Raw genomic sequence first — 15,961 nt, forward strand, 5'->3', positions numbered from 1 at the left:
CTCTTATTTTCTATATACGTAAATGAACTGCGGACAGGGTAAGCAGCAGTCTGCAGCTGTTTGCTGATGATGTTGTGTGGTGTGATGTAGTCATTGAGTGTCTGTAGGAGGATACAAGATGACTTAGACAAATTTTCTAGGTGGTGTAATGAATGGCAGCTAGCTCTAAATGTGTAAATATGTAAGTTAATCCATATAAGTACGAAAAACAAACCCAAAGTGATCGAGTACAACATTAGCAGTGTGCTGCTTGACACACACACGTCGATTAAATATCCTGGCGTAACGTTGCAAAGCAATTCGAAATGGGATGATCATATGAGGATTCTAGTAGGGAAGGCGAATAGTCGAATTCGGTTTATCTGGAAAATTTTACGGAAGGAGACCGCATACAGGACATCTGTACGACCCATTGTTGAGTACTGTTCGAGTGTTTGCGTTCTGAATCATTTTGAGTTAAAGGAAGGTATCGAAGCAATTGAGAGGTGGGCTGTTAGATTTGTCACCGGTAGGTTCGAACAACACTCAAGTGTTACGGAGATGCTTCGGGTTTGACTGGAGCGATTGCGACGCTGTTTTGAAGGAACGCTATTGAGAACATTTACGGAACCGGCATTTGAGACTGACTACTGAAAGTATCCTGTTGTCGGCAAAGTGAATTTCGCCTAGGGACCATGACCTCGCTCTGTTTACGAATGGAACAGGAAATGAAATAGGTAGTGATACAGGGTACTCTTCGCCGCGCACTGTGCGGTAGATTGCGGAGTGTGTATGTAGGTGCAGTCGCAACATTAACCAGCATGCTCTTACTACATTGGAGCTGCGGCATGGATGGAAGCAAAATCAGATTACAGACAGGGCATGCAACGCTACTTTACCAATTAATGATGACGGCGTTTTCCTCCGTAAAATACTCTGAAGATAAAATAGTTCTGATTAAAATCAACGTGTTTCTCTCGTATATATTATCATTAGAAAAAGAATATATTTCTGCAGATCGTGGCCTGGTGTCTTATTTCCTTTGATCAAGCAGTTATGTTAGAGAAGTGGATAGATTGAGATTACACACTTCAAAAAAGTTTTCCATCATCTCCGTTCCGAGAGTTCCGGAACTTGTATAGAAAATTGGAATAGAAATCAACATAAAAATCATTTCCGCCCTTTTCATTGCTCATGAATACAACACAACGCTTGTTGTAACACCGTACAGCGAGACCTTCAGAGGTGGTGGTTCAGATTTCTAAACACACCGATACCTCTAATACCCAGTAGCATGTCCTCTTGCATTGATGCATGCCTGTATTCGTCGTGGAACACTAAGAACAAGTGCATCAAGGCACTGTTGGTCCAGATTTTCCCACTCCTCAACGGCGATTCGGCGCAGATCCCTTAGAGGGATGATTGTCTGGTTGAAAACATATGCTACACTTATCAGTGAAGAGAACGTGATACCAATCCTGAGCGATCCATTCAGTATGTTGTTGGGCCCATCTGTACCGCGCTGCATGGTGTCGAGGTTGCAAAGATGGACTTCGCCATGGACGTCGGGAGTGAAGTTGCGCATTAAGTAGCCTATTGCACACTGTTTGAATCATCCTGTCCCTGTACGAAAAGTATTATTCAACATGGTGGTTTGCTGTCAGGGTTCCTTCGAGCCATAATCCGTAGGTAGCGGCTATCCACTGCCGTAGTAGTCCTTGGGTGGCCTGAGCGAGGCATGTCATAGACGGTTCCTGTCTCTCTGTACCTTCTCCACGTTCGAACAACATCGCTTTGGTTCACTCCGAGACGCCTGGACACTTCCCTTGTTGAGAACCCTTCCTGGCACAAAGTAAAAATGCGGACGCGATCGAACCGCGGTACTGACAGCCTTGTACCTTCTTCCTGGTGGAATGACCGGAACTAATCGGCTCTCGGACCCCCTCCGTCTCATAGGCTCTTCTCATACATGGTTATTGACATCTTTGGGCATGTTTAGTGACAACTCTGAACAGTCAAAGGGACGGTGTCTGTTATACAATATCCACAGTCAACGTCTATCTTCCAGAGTTCTGTGGACTGGGGTAATTAGGAACTTTTTTGACGTGTGTAGTTACAGTGGGAATCAGTGAATTGCACTGCCAGGTTAGATGAGTAATGGGTCATCAGCCAAAAATAAAAATGAATTAGGAAAATGCAGGAGTGGGTCCAATAATGAATAAGGAAATAGGCATTCCTATTAACCGCTATGAGCAGCACAGTGAACGCATCATCACAGGCAACATAGGTACAAATGCACTTTTAACCACAGACTAAACGAACGTGTGAGTGGGTAATGTATTCAGTACGTTAAAAAGAGCGAAAATGTATTCGTAATGAGAGACTGCAGTTCTGTAACAGGAAAAGGAAGTGAATGGCACGGAAGTAGAAATTCACTGAGGGTAAGAGGAATGCAAGCCACATGGTGGAACCATTCAGAGAACACACTTTGATTATTGCAGACATCTACTAAACCTAGAAGGTTTCGTATTGTGTGATGGTAAGACAGACATTTAAAAATCAAATTTTAAATTGCTAAAAGTTCCAGTAACATATGTGAGCACTGGCCTATATTTTGACCACAATTAAATCTGGAAAATCTGAAGAACGTTGGTAATACACTGAGTCCAAACACACCGTGTTCGTAAAGAGTTTCAAAGAAAGTAATAGATAATTAGTAACTAAAAAGGCGAAAGTGGAACTACAGAAGACGCATGGGCAGCTGTGAGAGACGATGTAGTAGAAGGTGCCTTGGAACAGCTAGTCAAACTCCAGTAAAATCTTAGGTAACTCAAGAGACATAATATTTGTCTGGTGAAGAAACAAAACACCAAAAAGGCAGCAAATGAAGTAGGCGAAACGGAATACAGGCGTCTTAAAGTTGTACTGTAGAAAGCGAGAATAGCAGGTTTGATTAGTGGGGAAGTGTGAAACTGTAAGAGCATGCATGACAATTACCTTACTGGTCTGGATCTAACGTAAGATTTTGACGGTATTTTTGTAACTAAGAGAAGATGTGTTTTTGTCTAATATCAAACATCGACTTCGTGCAAGTGTACTATCAACGATAGTGCAGTGTGATTGCGCACTCCAGTCTCCATTACTTGACGGAGAAATACATCCGTGGTACAAGCAAGCGATCATTCATATTTGGCACAACTTTGAAATATTCAAAGGGCTTGATCGCACAATTCCTTTTAAAGCGTTACGCGCATCAAAATTTCATCATCAGACTGAACCTGTGGAAGGACGTGTACAAGAAAATTAATGATAGAAAATGTATACATAAGTATGTACCTAAGTATTCCAATATACATAAATTTCAATTAGTTTCGTACTTACATAAAATCAAACTTTAGTACGAAGTTCTCGAAAATGAGCACATCGACTGAATGCAATACAAATCTCATCTCATGCAGGCATGTCGTACAGCAGAACCGTCGTCTCTTCGAATAGAACCGATTAAACTGTCAAAGAGGTAAACGAAGATCGGTACGTGGCGCTAGCATTAAGCACAGAAAGCAAGTCAAAGAGTAACTTTACGAGCTTCTACGCACTACGTTTAAGTACATGTCACGTTACCTAATGACACACTTTTCATATGTTAGTATACCAGTTTCTCTTCCATAAAAGTATCATAAAAGTATTTTGTCAAGTTGTTCACGATGTGCTGACATGTACTTAAGCACAGTGCATAGAAGTTTCTAAAGTTACTCTTTTACTTGCTTTTTGTGGTTACTGTTGGCGACACCTGGCCTTCGTTTGCCTCTTTGATAGTTTAACCGCCACACTCAGTTTGGCACTGGTTCTATTCGAATAGACAACGGCACTGACATTTGCCATGCCTACATGAGATGAGATTTGTATTGTATTCAGTCGATGTGCTGACTTTCGTGAGCTTTGTACTAAAGTTTGATTTTATGTAAGTACAATAATAACTGCAATTCCTCTATATTGGAGTACTTAGATACATGCTTATGTGTATATTTTCTATCATTAATTTTTTTGTGTATGTTATTCCACAGCTTCAGTCTGATGAAAAAATTTTGAAACGTTAAATGGTTAATAAAGAACTGTGTGATCAAGACCTTTCTATATTTCAAAGTAATGCCCTCCAGTCTGTTGGCGTCAGTGGAGGCTTTTCTAAAACGTCTGTATACTTCAATCATTTTGCGCAAAAATCAATTGTTTCGACTCAGACTTCGCTGATGTCACTCTAAAATTCGATGATTTCACCACAAAATACACTGATTTCGATGGACAATTGAATTTGATTTTATCCATAATTGATATGAAGTCGTGATTGTAGAAACATAAAACGCTAGTCTTTTTTTTGGGGGGGGGGGGGGGGGCTGTAAATAGGTTGCCGAGTCGACATTTTAACATGGAAAACTGACCTATTTTAACACAATTTTGTTTATTTTGGCACAAAATTCATTGCTGTCAACCCACGGTTTACATGGTTTAAAACCTAACCAATGACATCATTTAACTATCGTTCGTTTGTTAAATATCTATACTTACTTTTCTACGTAAAATTGATTTTTTGCAAAAATTCATTGCTCTCGGCATAAGTTCACTAATCTCAACCCACAGTTTTCATGGAGTAAAACCAATCGAACAAGTGGGTTTAACGGTCGCTCGCTTGTTTAAGTGGTAAACTTACCTGTAGTCTATATTCACGGCATCACACAGACGCAAAGGTAAGTATTATATGGAAGTATTACAGTCTGCAGCCTGTTCGTACTCTGAGGATAAGGCGAAGGGTGGGGGAGGGGGATTTCAGCCTTGTCTCCTCCCTTTTCAATCAGGCATACCAGTCTTGAAATTAATACATTCTTTTGGAATCTTATAAGCTTTTATGCAAGAATATTTCTTTTCTTGTTCGTTCAAAAAAGAGAGAAATCTGATGTCCGTTAACAAAATTTAAAGCAACGACTTATAACATTCCTTTGTTACAGTTGAAACGTAGAATGCAGCAGCCAGCGATTTGATCGCGGCATACATCGATCGTTCAAAGTAAGCCATACCACAGCTCAACCAGTCTATCCGGTAGTTTCCAACTCGTTGCATTCCCACCGTATTAAATTTCGCTTTCCAATACCAGATCGTAGAACGAGTTCATTACGGCTTGCCTACGTCCATGTTATTCCGTCAGTGGCGGTTTAATGTTCATAGTTGGGTACTTACTGCTCCGCGCTCATCAACATTTAGTAGCTATCTCGTAGTTCACGTCTACATTACAAACGAAATTTTTGCTTCTACAGAGGTTTCATTATACAGCATTTATAGTATTTATTTTACGGTACAGAAATAGTAAAGTCAAATATTAATAATACCATTGGTATCATCCTAATGATAAAACCGTTTCGAATATCCAACGTAGGCTGACTTTATAGAAGTTGGCCATTATTGCATCATATATTACACTGGCTAAAAGGAGAAAATTGTAATGCTCATATTAAGAAAGAACTGGGACTGAGAATATTCCATCCACTTTTGGCACGCATCTGAGACAAAACAGCCTCTCCATATTAGATACAAACAAAACAAACAAATTCCATGTAGGGGTAGTAATGAAAAAAACGTGAAGACTATGGAGAAGATAGAAATATAAAAGCACAGCCATCACAAATATTAAACGAGTAACATATTCGTGAAACAGTAGGTTTTTGGATAACTTTAGTCATATTCTAGGTACAATGTGAACTAACACACACACACATTATCCGTCCAAAAAGTTTGAGTCTGGTTTTGTTCCCGGCGTATTGAGAATGCCACTACCGTTGTAGCTTCAATTAAGAATTTTGCAACAACAGATGTGCATTCCAGCAGACAGTTGTGAGCATGCAGTGTGTCAACAATGTCGTGGCACAAATCGCAATGTAGAAAAACTATAAACCAAGTGTTGCAGGCATTCTCCAGAATGTTTTGAAGAACAAAAAAGTGTGTGCAAGTTAGTCCCGCTCACCTTGACTCCTGGAAAAAAAAAGGCGCGCGGACGTCTGCTGTGACTTGATTAAAACCCTAAACGTGAAAAATTCCTTTCTAGAAAAAAAAATCAGGCGTGACGAGACTTTTTGTAATAAGAAAGTATCAGAATAGGACGAAGCGCGGGAATTCCCACGAAGGGTCTGTGCCTGAACGAAATTACAGATACTCAAGCCAGTGTGACCAACATCCCAAAGAAGGACTTTTCTGCGAGTTTCATATGGTTTTATGAACGTTCTGTGCGTTTTATGCAATTGAGGGGAGACGATGTAGAACATCTTCAACAATAAAACCACCATCTTAACTTTTCTCTATTTTTTATTGATCCAGTTTCGAAACTTTTTTGAATGATGGCGTAAGGAATATTACAAAACCACATTACGTTTAATCTAGTAACAACCATTGTAGATCCTTACGCTGAAGACAGTATTCTGAATATTTTCAGTAGCTTCCAAAATAATGAATACGAGAGACCACTTTTATAACTGGCATCAAGCCTCGGCTTACAAGTATTTTGTGCAGCAATCACGAATGTACTTGGTTTTATTAGTAACGTTACTTTAAGCAATTTCAAGTTCTACTACTTAATGTCTTTTTTCCTTTAACAATAATATCGAGGCACGTAATGTACGAGGGCAACTGCCTTGCCGCAGTGGATACACCGGTTCCCGTCAGATCACCGAAATTAACCGCTGTCGGGCGTGGTCAGCACTTGGATGGGTGACCATCGGGGCCGTCATGCGCTGTTGCCATTTTTCGGGGTGCACTCAGCCTCGTGATGCCAATTGAGGTACTCGACCGAATAGTGGCGGCTCTGGTCAAAGAAAACAATCATAACTACTGGGAGAGCGGTGTGCTGACCACACGCCCCTCCTATCCTCATCCTCAGCTCAGAATGATACGGCGGTCGAATGGTCCCGATGGGCCACTTGTGGCCTGAAAACAAAGTGCTTAATGTACGAGGGTGGACTGAAAAATAATGCCTCCGCATTTATATTTCTGTTCTCAATATCGGCTGAGCTATTACATGTCATGCATATTCTCGATCGACTTTCCCGCTTCGGTGAGGCCAGTTGCAAACCTTTGCCTCCCGATGGCTCCGAATTGTAGCTAAATTCTTGGCGATGTGTAAGGTAACTTGTATCAGTGCACGAGAAAGAGCATGCAGTAATCCCACAGAAAACTGAAAGCACGAATTCGAAGAGTTCGTCCATACATGTAGCATCTTCTCCTTCAGCATGACAATACCGGATCACAAATGAGCATTGCAGCATCTGCAACAATTCGGAGGGTTGGGTCCACTGACATCGATCATCCACACAGTCCCGACTTGGCCCCATCCGATTGTCATACATTTCCAAAACGTGAACACCACCTTCGAAGGCCGCGCGGGGTAGCCGTGCGGTCTTGGGCGCGTTGTCACGGTCCTCGCGGCTCCCCCCGACGGAGGTTCAAGTCCTTCCTCGGGCATGGGTGTGTGTTCTGTCCTTAGCGTAAGTTATTTTTAAGTTCGCTTAAGTAGTGTGTAAGTCTAGGGATCGATGACCTCAGCAGTTTGGTCCCTAAGAACTCACACACACACACCTTCGAGGACATCGATAGTGATGAAACATTGCAAGCAGAGGTGAGGTTGTGGCTCCGTAAACAACGTGGAACATTCTAAAGTGACGGTATAAATAAACTGGTCTCTCTCTGGGATTAACGAGTTCGTTTCCATAGACATGAAGAATAAAGATGTAGAATGTTAATAAAGTTTCTTTCATCACATCTGTTACGCAGCATGTGAAGGTTGCTGTAGCCAAAATATCAGATCTGAAGATGGTTCTAGAGGAACCGAAACCATTCATATGAATAAACATTTCGCAATCAAGACGGATTATAAGTAACATTGTAAAATCCCATCAGACATTATGTCTGTTTTTATAAAAGCGCTGGAATTCATATTCTTAGCAAGTGTATTGGAGAGCCCACAGTTTTCAATGATTAAAAGTTCATTAGTTTCAAACTCTATTAGCGTATGATCCTTAATGTACAGTTCAATAAATAGTATCCACCACCATTACCTCCGTTGCGTAGTCCAAGCGTCATCATCCTTTGTTACAGACAGTGAAACTTCTAAGAATAGTGTTTTTGATATCTTCTTTTCTGTATTTGTCACTGGCTTTCGGGATATCTAGTAAGTCGGCTTCATCTAACGAAGCTACGAATTTCTGTGAACTCTATTTTTGGAGTAGTTTCATGAACACGAATTTTCGCAGGCGTCGTAACAGCTATAATGTACCCCTTTTTATTGCGGGGAGCAGTTATAACTGCTCCTTTGAAAAAAATTAAATTTGTTTACTACTTCTACTACTACTACGCTAATTACTGTTTAGCTCTACAGGACTTTTATACTGAAATGTTTCCCACACCACCTTGTATTGTCTTTCTATGTGTGTGAGTAACTGTATGTTCACTGTTGGGTAAATACATACAGCGTACACAGGCCGATGTGTGAAACTGATAGCGATTACACGCTTCCGCTGTTGTAGAAATCTGCTCCAGTGCTGTATATACCGTGTTGAGCTGAAAGTGGTAACCGAAGTACGGAGAAATATTCTTCGGGGCTCTGTTGTATAGCAATCAGATTGCTTTCAGTTCTGAGAAATGTCCAGGTACAATTGTGGATTTGAATGATCCATGAAGTGACTTCTTTTCCGAAGAAAGCATCGAACTATTTCACTAGAACTGAACGCTCCCGTCCGAACTGTTCTCAAGCTGGTATTTATTATTAAATCACAATAGAAGTATACGCTGGTTGTAGAATAACACGTACCTTCTTGAAATGAACAATATTTTATTCTAGTAACCGATTTCCTTCCATATACACATATATTTTACAATGTGAATCAAAATCTCGCAATGGCGTCGATTTTTACATCACAAGAATGGCTCTCCTCTTCTAATATTACTCTTAACAAGAACAAAGGCTCTATATCCTAGGAATAATTATGTGAGAGCTGACCGCCACAGAGTAACAAACAATATCTTTGTCTCCCTCTCTCTCGCACTGTCACAGCAAGTTACGCTGCATATGATCCTTAACGTTCAGTTCAATAAATAGTATCCGCCACCATTCCCTCCGTTGCATAGTACAAGCGTCATCATCCTTTGTTGCAGACAGTGACACTTCTAACAATAGTGTTTTTAATATATTCTTTTCTGTGTTTGTCACTGGCGTTCGGGATATCTAGTATGTCGGCTTCATCCAACGAAGCTACGAATTTCTGTGAACTCTATTTTTGGAGCAGTTTCATGAACAAGAGTTTTCGCAGGCGTCGTAACAGCTATAATGTACCCCTTTTTATTGCGGGGAGCAGTGCAGTGTATTATTCTGCTTGCTCATATCCTCCACCTACCTGACGTTCTCCATACGAGAACATTGCAAGGTTCATATTGACCCTCGGCACATCGCGCGGCAGAAACGATTCTCGACGTGATTAATACTAGATACTTAGAAGCATTTGGATTGTGCTTCCGAATACTGACATAAGAACCGGAAGCTTTTATCGGAATCGTGCTACAGATTGCAAACCGTGTCTTCGTAAGGGCTACGCGTTTCAGCGCGAACAGCAACAGTTTCCCAGACTAATTATATCGCTCCCAAACATTACGGCTGACGACAAGAATGATTATAATGATTAAGGGATATACTTGTGTAAATGGAAATTACTATTCCGGATTGGTTAGTGCTTAGCACATACGGCGTACACATACTTTAAAAGACCTGAAAATGTGTGGTTCGCCCGATCAGGTATAACTAAATTTTGGTATGTCTGTTTTCGAACGCAAATGAAGTTAAAGTTGTATTTAATCTCTGATTCTGACTTACGTCAGAAGTGCAGGCTATAATGCATCTAAATGAAAGAATAATTAAGGGTCATGAAAACCAGCTATCACAGATAGAATACTAACGCAGGACACATTACTCATTTAACTATTGCTTCAAAGTGAATGGTAGGTATTAAATCACTCCGCAAAACCTCTTAAATATTACGTAGATCAAGACTGAGAATTTAGGTAGTAAAACAACCTGAACACTCTTAACGGACGTTTTATTGGCTCAAATGGCTCTGAGCACTATGGGACTCAACTGCTGAGGTCATTAGTCCCCTAGAACTTAGAACTAGTTAAACCTAACTAACCTAAGGACATCACACACATCCATGCCCAAGGCAGGATTCGAACCTGCGACCGTAGCGGTCTCGCGGTTCCAGACTGCAGCGCCAGAACCGCGCGGCCACTTCGGCCGGCGGACGTTTTATTAACGCACTATAGTTACATAAGCGTATCTTCTCTCGTAACACTAACGCGGGTGCACCGGAGCGCAGAATGCACAAAACTTAAAATATAAATGGTCTTCGTCATGTTGCTAACACTGTAGACGCTTGACACTGTTCCTCTATTCGTATCCTGACTAGTGTGGCGTGCACACTAGCAAATCTTGGTATACAGAATTTGTTTAACAGGAAATTTTGTGTTATGTGGTCACAGTTGGAGCACTTAGTAGTGTGCCGTGCTGCTAGTCAAGCAAGTATTTTGTTACTACCTCTAATATTGTGTTTTATTTTAGTTACATCATTCCTATGATCAGAGTTCATCACAGTTTTTTATTTATGTGTAAGAAAGCGCTTAACCACTGAGCAACTCGAGTGGCTCGCGTATGAAGGTCCAGCTTTTGAGAATCATGCATACAATATATCGGACAGTGGTACTACCGACGAAGAGAAATTAATTACTCATAATGATCATGAAACTGAAAATGAACTAGGTACGAGTCGGATGAAACTGAAGATTTTATTTGTCAAACTGATTCTAATGATGATTGGTTTGTGGGAAGGGACAAAAATTCTAGGAAAACTATTATCTCAGTCAGAAGCGAAGGTAGAAGTAAAAATGATTTAAATAATGAAAACTGCACCAGTTGTATATTTTTTGCTGTTTAGCATAGCGCGTTTCGAGAATTAATTCTCATTTTCAAGTTCATTTGTGCATTTGCTTAAATAAATATGTTTGGTGATTTTGCATGTGTGCATTTCCGCAAACATCACCAAACACATTCACGTAAACAAATGCACTTGAAAATGGAATAAATTCTCGAAACGCGTTGTGCTAGCAACAATGTAAGTAACTGCTGCAGTTGTCATTATTTAAATCGTGAGTGACAAAGTTACAGAATTTTCCAAACCATCTAACATTATGAACGAAATGAAGAAGTAAAGATACTGTAAAAATTTTGCTAGAGTCTTGCCGGGGGTGTAACAACTGAGATTTCTGGATTCAGTGAGATACTTTGCATGGATAAAATGGATAACACAGTAAAATATATAAGCAAATACATTCATTTCAAATCAGAATTTCCTTTATTATCACAAAGAAAGGTATTAGAAAAGAAACGACCAGAAGTGAGATGCTGGCACTCCTCAGTTTCTTTAATTTTCCGGACTGAAAAAAATTAACCACAGATATGTAATGGACATGTGGAATATTGACGGATCAGGAATCGAAACTCCAATATCTGTGACGAGCTATAGGCGATGCCTTTCCCTGTTTTGTTATATTTGTTTCGACGATAAAAGAATCAGAGAAGAGAAGGACATCTGATAAGTCTGGAGCAGTACGTCCAATTTTGAATGATTTTGTAGCTAACTGCAACAGTATGTATAATCACAGTGAGTTTGTAACCACCGATGAAAAACCTTGCGCTTTTTGGGGCTTTTGTGAATTAGTCAAATATGTTATCAACAAAGCTACCAAATAGGGCATTAAGATACTTGCACTTTGTCATGCGCAAACCTTGAACTTCATTGTGGAAAGTAGCCTGAAAGACCTTATGTAGTATCAAATTCAGCTTCAGGAGTGGCTGAAAGACTAGTGAGTCATATAAAGGGACCCAACAGGAATATAACAAAAGTCACTTGGTAAACAAATTGCCAATTGTCTATGTCAGTATTAGAGAAAAGGCTCAGGTGTATTGAGATATTCCTAAAGAATAAACGAGAAATTCTGTTGGAATTCTTGCTTAAGAAAGACCTAGGACCATATTTACCTCTCTTGAGACATAAGAACTGTATGACACTGGTTTCCCATAAGCCAAGAAAGAACAAGACATCTTATTCTTAGACGTCACCGGTTCCATCCTTACCATGTACAGTCACATCAAGGATTGCATGGTAATGATTTCCAAAATCGTGTACATTTCTGTCAGTGGGCACAGCAGCAAATCCTCGCCAACCCGAACTTTTTCTCCAGTGTTCTACTTACCGGTGAATGCTCCTTCTGAAACAAAGAACAGGTAAATACAAGGACCATGCATTATTGGTCCAGCGACAATCCACGATGGCTTAGACAGGTGGAACATCAACGTCAATAGAGAGATGACGTCTGGTGTGGGATGCATGGTATTACAATTATTGACCTTAATTTAATCAATGTAGGCTAAACGGCACAGCGTATGCCAACTTCCTCAGACGAATTTTCCGCCTCTTCTGGGTGAAGTGCCGCTAAGAACCAGAATGCTTATGTGGTATCAACACGATGAATGTCTAGCACATAATGCCCTACGTGCACGTCGTGTTCTGAACTGAAGGTACCCTGCCAGATGGATTGGTCGAGAAGGAACATTACTTGGCCTGCCTGGTCTCCTGATTTAAGCCCTCTGGACTTTTTTCTTTGGGGATGCATTAAACACGTTGTCTATCGCGATATTCCAACAACTTCAGAGGACATGCAGGAATGTATCGTGCTTGCTTGTAATTCTCTTCAGCAAGCAACACTGGAAGCAGTAAATAATTCTTTCATTCAACGAGTGCACCAGTGTATCGGTGTCCAGGGTCACCACTTTGAACACATTAGAGTGTTCTACTCCTGGGCAATGGTACAGGAGAATACAAGTCAATTTTGTGTCACGTTTTTACTTGGTTTTCATTTGTTTTCCGATAACTCCAGCAAGAGGACGAGTTTGTGATCCCGGGCTCAAAGTCAATGTTGTGTTATGTAATTACTAACGTTATATCAACAGCTCAGATGGAAACCCAGTTCTAAGCAAAGAACGGAAAGCAGAAAGATGGAAGGAGTATATAGAGGGTCTATACAAGGGCGATATACTTGAGGACAATATTATAGAAATGGAAGAGAATGTAGATGAAGATGAAATGGGCGATACGATACTGCGTGAAGAGTTTGACAGAGTACTGAGAGACCTGAGACGAAACAAGGCCCCGGGAGTAGCTAACATTCCATTAGAACTACTGACGGCCTTGGGAGAGCCAGTACTGACAAAAATCTACCATCTGGTGAGCAAGATGTATGAGACAGGTGAAGTACCCTCAGACTTCAAGAAGAATATAATAATCCCGATCCCAAAGAAAGCAGGTGTTGACAGATGTGAAAATCACCGAACTATCAGTTTAATAAGTCACTGCTGCAAAATACTAACACGAATTCTTTACAGACGAATGGAAAAACTTGTAGAAGCCGACATCGAGAAAGATCAGTTTGGATTCCGTAGAAATGTTGGAACACGTGAGGCAATACTGACCTTACGACTTATCTTAGAAGAAAGATTAAGGAAAGGCAAACCTACGTTTCTAGCATTTGTAGACTTAGAGAAAGCTTTTGACAATGTTGACTGGAATACGCTCTTCCAAATTCTACAGGTGGCAGGGATAAAATGCAGGGAGCGAAAGGCTATTTACAATTTGTACAGAAACCAGATGGCAGTTATAAGAGTCGAGGGGCATGAAAGGGAAGCAATGGTTGGGAAGGGAGTGAGACAGGGTTGTAGACTCTCCCTAACGTTATTCAATCTGTATATTGAGCAAGCAGTAAAGGAAACAAAAGAAAAATTCGGAGTAGGTATTAAAATTCATGGAGAAGAAATAAAACCTTTGAGGTTCGCCGATGACATTGTCATTCTGTCAGAGACAGCAAAGGACTTGGAAGAGTAGTTGAATGGAATGGACACTGTCTTGAAAGGAGGATATAAGATGAACATCAAAAAAAGCAAAACGAGGATAATGGAATGTAGTCGAATTAAGGCGGGTGATGCTGAGGGAATGAGATTAGGAAATGAGACACTTAAAGTAGTAAAGGAGTTCTGCTATTTGGGGAGCAAAATAACTGATGATCGTCGAAGTAGAGAAGATATAAAATGTAGACTGACAATAGCAAGGAAAGCGTTTCTGAAGAAGAGAAATTTGTTATCATCGAGTATAGATTTAAGTGTCAGGAAGTCGTTTCTGAAAGTATTTGTATGGAGTGTAGCCATGTATGGAAGTGAATCATGGACGATAAATAGTTTGGACAGGAAGAGAATAGAAGCTTTCGAAATGTGGTGCGACAGAAGAATACTGAAGATTAGATGGGTAGACCACAAAACTAATGAGGAGGTATTGAATAGAATTGGGGAGAAGAGGAGCTTTTGGCACAACTTGACGAGAAGAAGGGACCGGTTGGTAGGACATGTTTTGAGGCATCAAGGGATCACAAATTTAGCATTGGAGGGCAGCGTGGAGGGTAAAAATCGTAGACCAAGAGATGAATACACTAAGCTGATTCAGAAATATGTAGGTTGCAGTAGGTACTGGGAGATGAAGAAACTTGCACAGGATAGGGTAGCATGGAGAGCTGCATCAAACCAGTCTCAGGACTGAAGACCACAACAACAATCAACACCAACAACAACGTTGTGTTTCAGTGAATGGTACACTGTGATACATTTCTGAATAGGTATTTAGGAGAGGAAATGAATTACCGAATAAAAAGTAGAGGGTGCCATTTAAAAAATTCATACCGCTGTTCATATCTTTGTAAAAAACAAAGCTACAACGAAGGCAATCATGGTGATAAATGTCCTCCTGATGGCTAAAGAACATTTGCTTGACACATTTTGTAATTTGCATCTAGACGAACAGTTATTTACTGAGGTCAAGATAAATGGGGTGCCATGGATATATAGGGTGTATCATAATTAATGGCGTAAACGCATACAGTTGGAAGTGCACTATACTAGAAGCAAAAAAGTCTCAGTAAACATAGGGTCGAAAATGCATACCTTAAGAATTACGAACAATTTTTCATCTTTGGTATTGTGAAGCAAATCTCTTCTACTGAAAGTTCTTTGCTTTCCATATTTTGAGAAATGGTAATGTGGACCCTCTAAAATGCATACCTTAAAAGCTATGAGCACATGCTCATCTTCGCTACTTGGAAACACAAATCTTCTAATGAACAATTGCTCATAGAGCAAATACTTACCGGACAGTTTTTTTATTTTGATCCATGCTACTACTTCCCCAAACGTGGAAAGCAAAGAGCTTGCAGTAGAAGAGATTAGCTTCAAGTTACCGAAGAAGAGAAATTGCTCGTAGCTCTTAAGGATTGCGTTTTCGACCCTATGTTTACTGAGACTTTTTTGCTTCTAGTAACGTGTACTTTCAACTGTATACGTTTACGCCATTAATTATGATATGCCCTGTATATATTCTTCCTATGAGGTGTCTTTGCGAGAGCCTGATTAAAGCTTGCCTGACTTTTTCCTCTAAAGGAGTCTGAATTCTACAGATTTTCAATTAGGTACACTCCTGGAAATGGAAAAAAGAACACATTGACACCGGTGTGTCAGACCCACCATACTTGCTCCGGACACTGCGAGAGGGCTGTACAAGCAATGATCACACGCACGGCACAGCGGACACACCAGGAACCGCGGTGTTGGCCGTCGAATGGCGCTAGCTGCGCAGCGTTTGTGCACCGCCGCTGTCAGTGTCAGCCAGTTTGCCGTGGCATACGGAGCTCCATCGCAGTATTTAACACTGGTAGCATGCCGCAACAGCGTGGACGTGAACCGTATGTGCAGTTGACGGACTTTGAGCGAGGGCGTATAGTGGGCATGCGGGAGGCCGGGTGGACG

The 15,961-nt window shown here is 40.7% G+C and overlaps 1 pseudogene; it reads left to right on the forward strand.

Moving 5' to 3' along the window:
• Positions 1–6,643: 6,643 nt before the first annotated feature.
• LOC124614607 lies at positions 6,644–6,761 on the forward strand (annotated as a pseudogene).
• Positions 6,762–15,961: the final 9,200 nt, after the last annotated feature.

The sequence above is a fragment of the Schistocerca americana genome, chromosome 4 (assembly GCF_021461395.2).
Source record: "Schistocerca americana isolate TAMUIC-IGC-003095 chromosome 4, iqSchAmer2.1, whole genome shotgun sequence".
Lineage (NCBI taxonomy): Eukaryota > Metazoa > Arthropoda > Insecta > Orthoptera > Acrididae > Schistocerca > Schistocerca americana.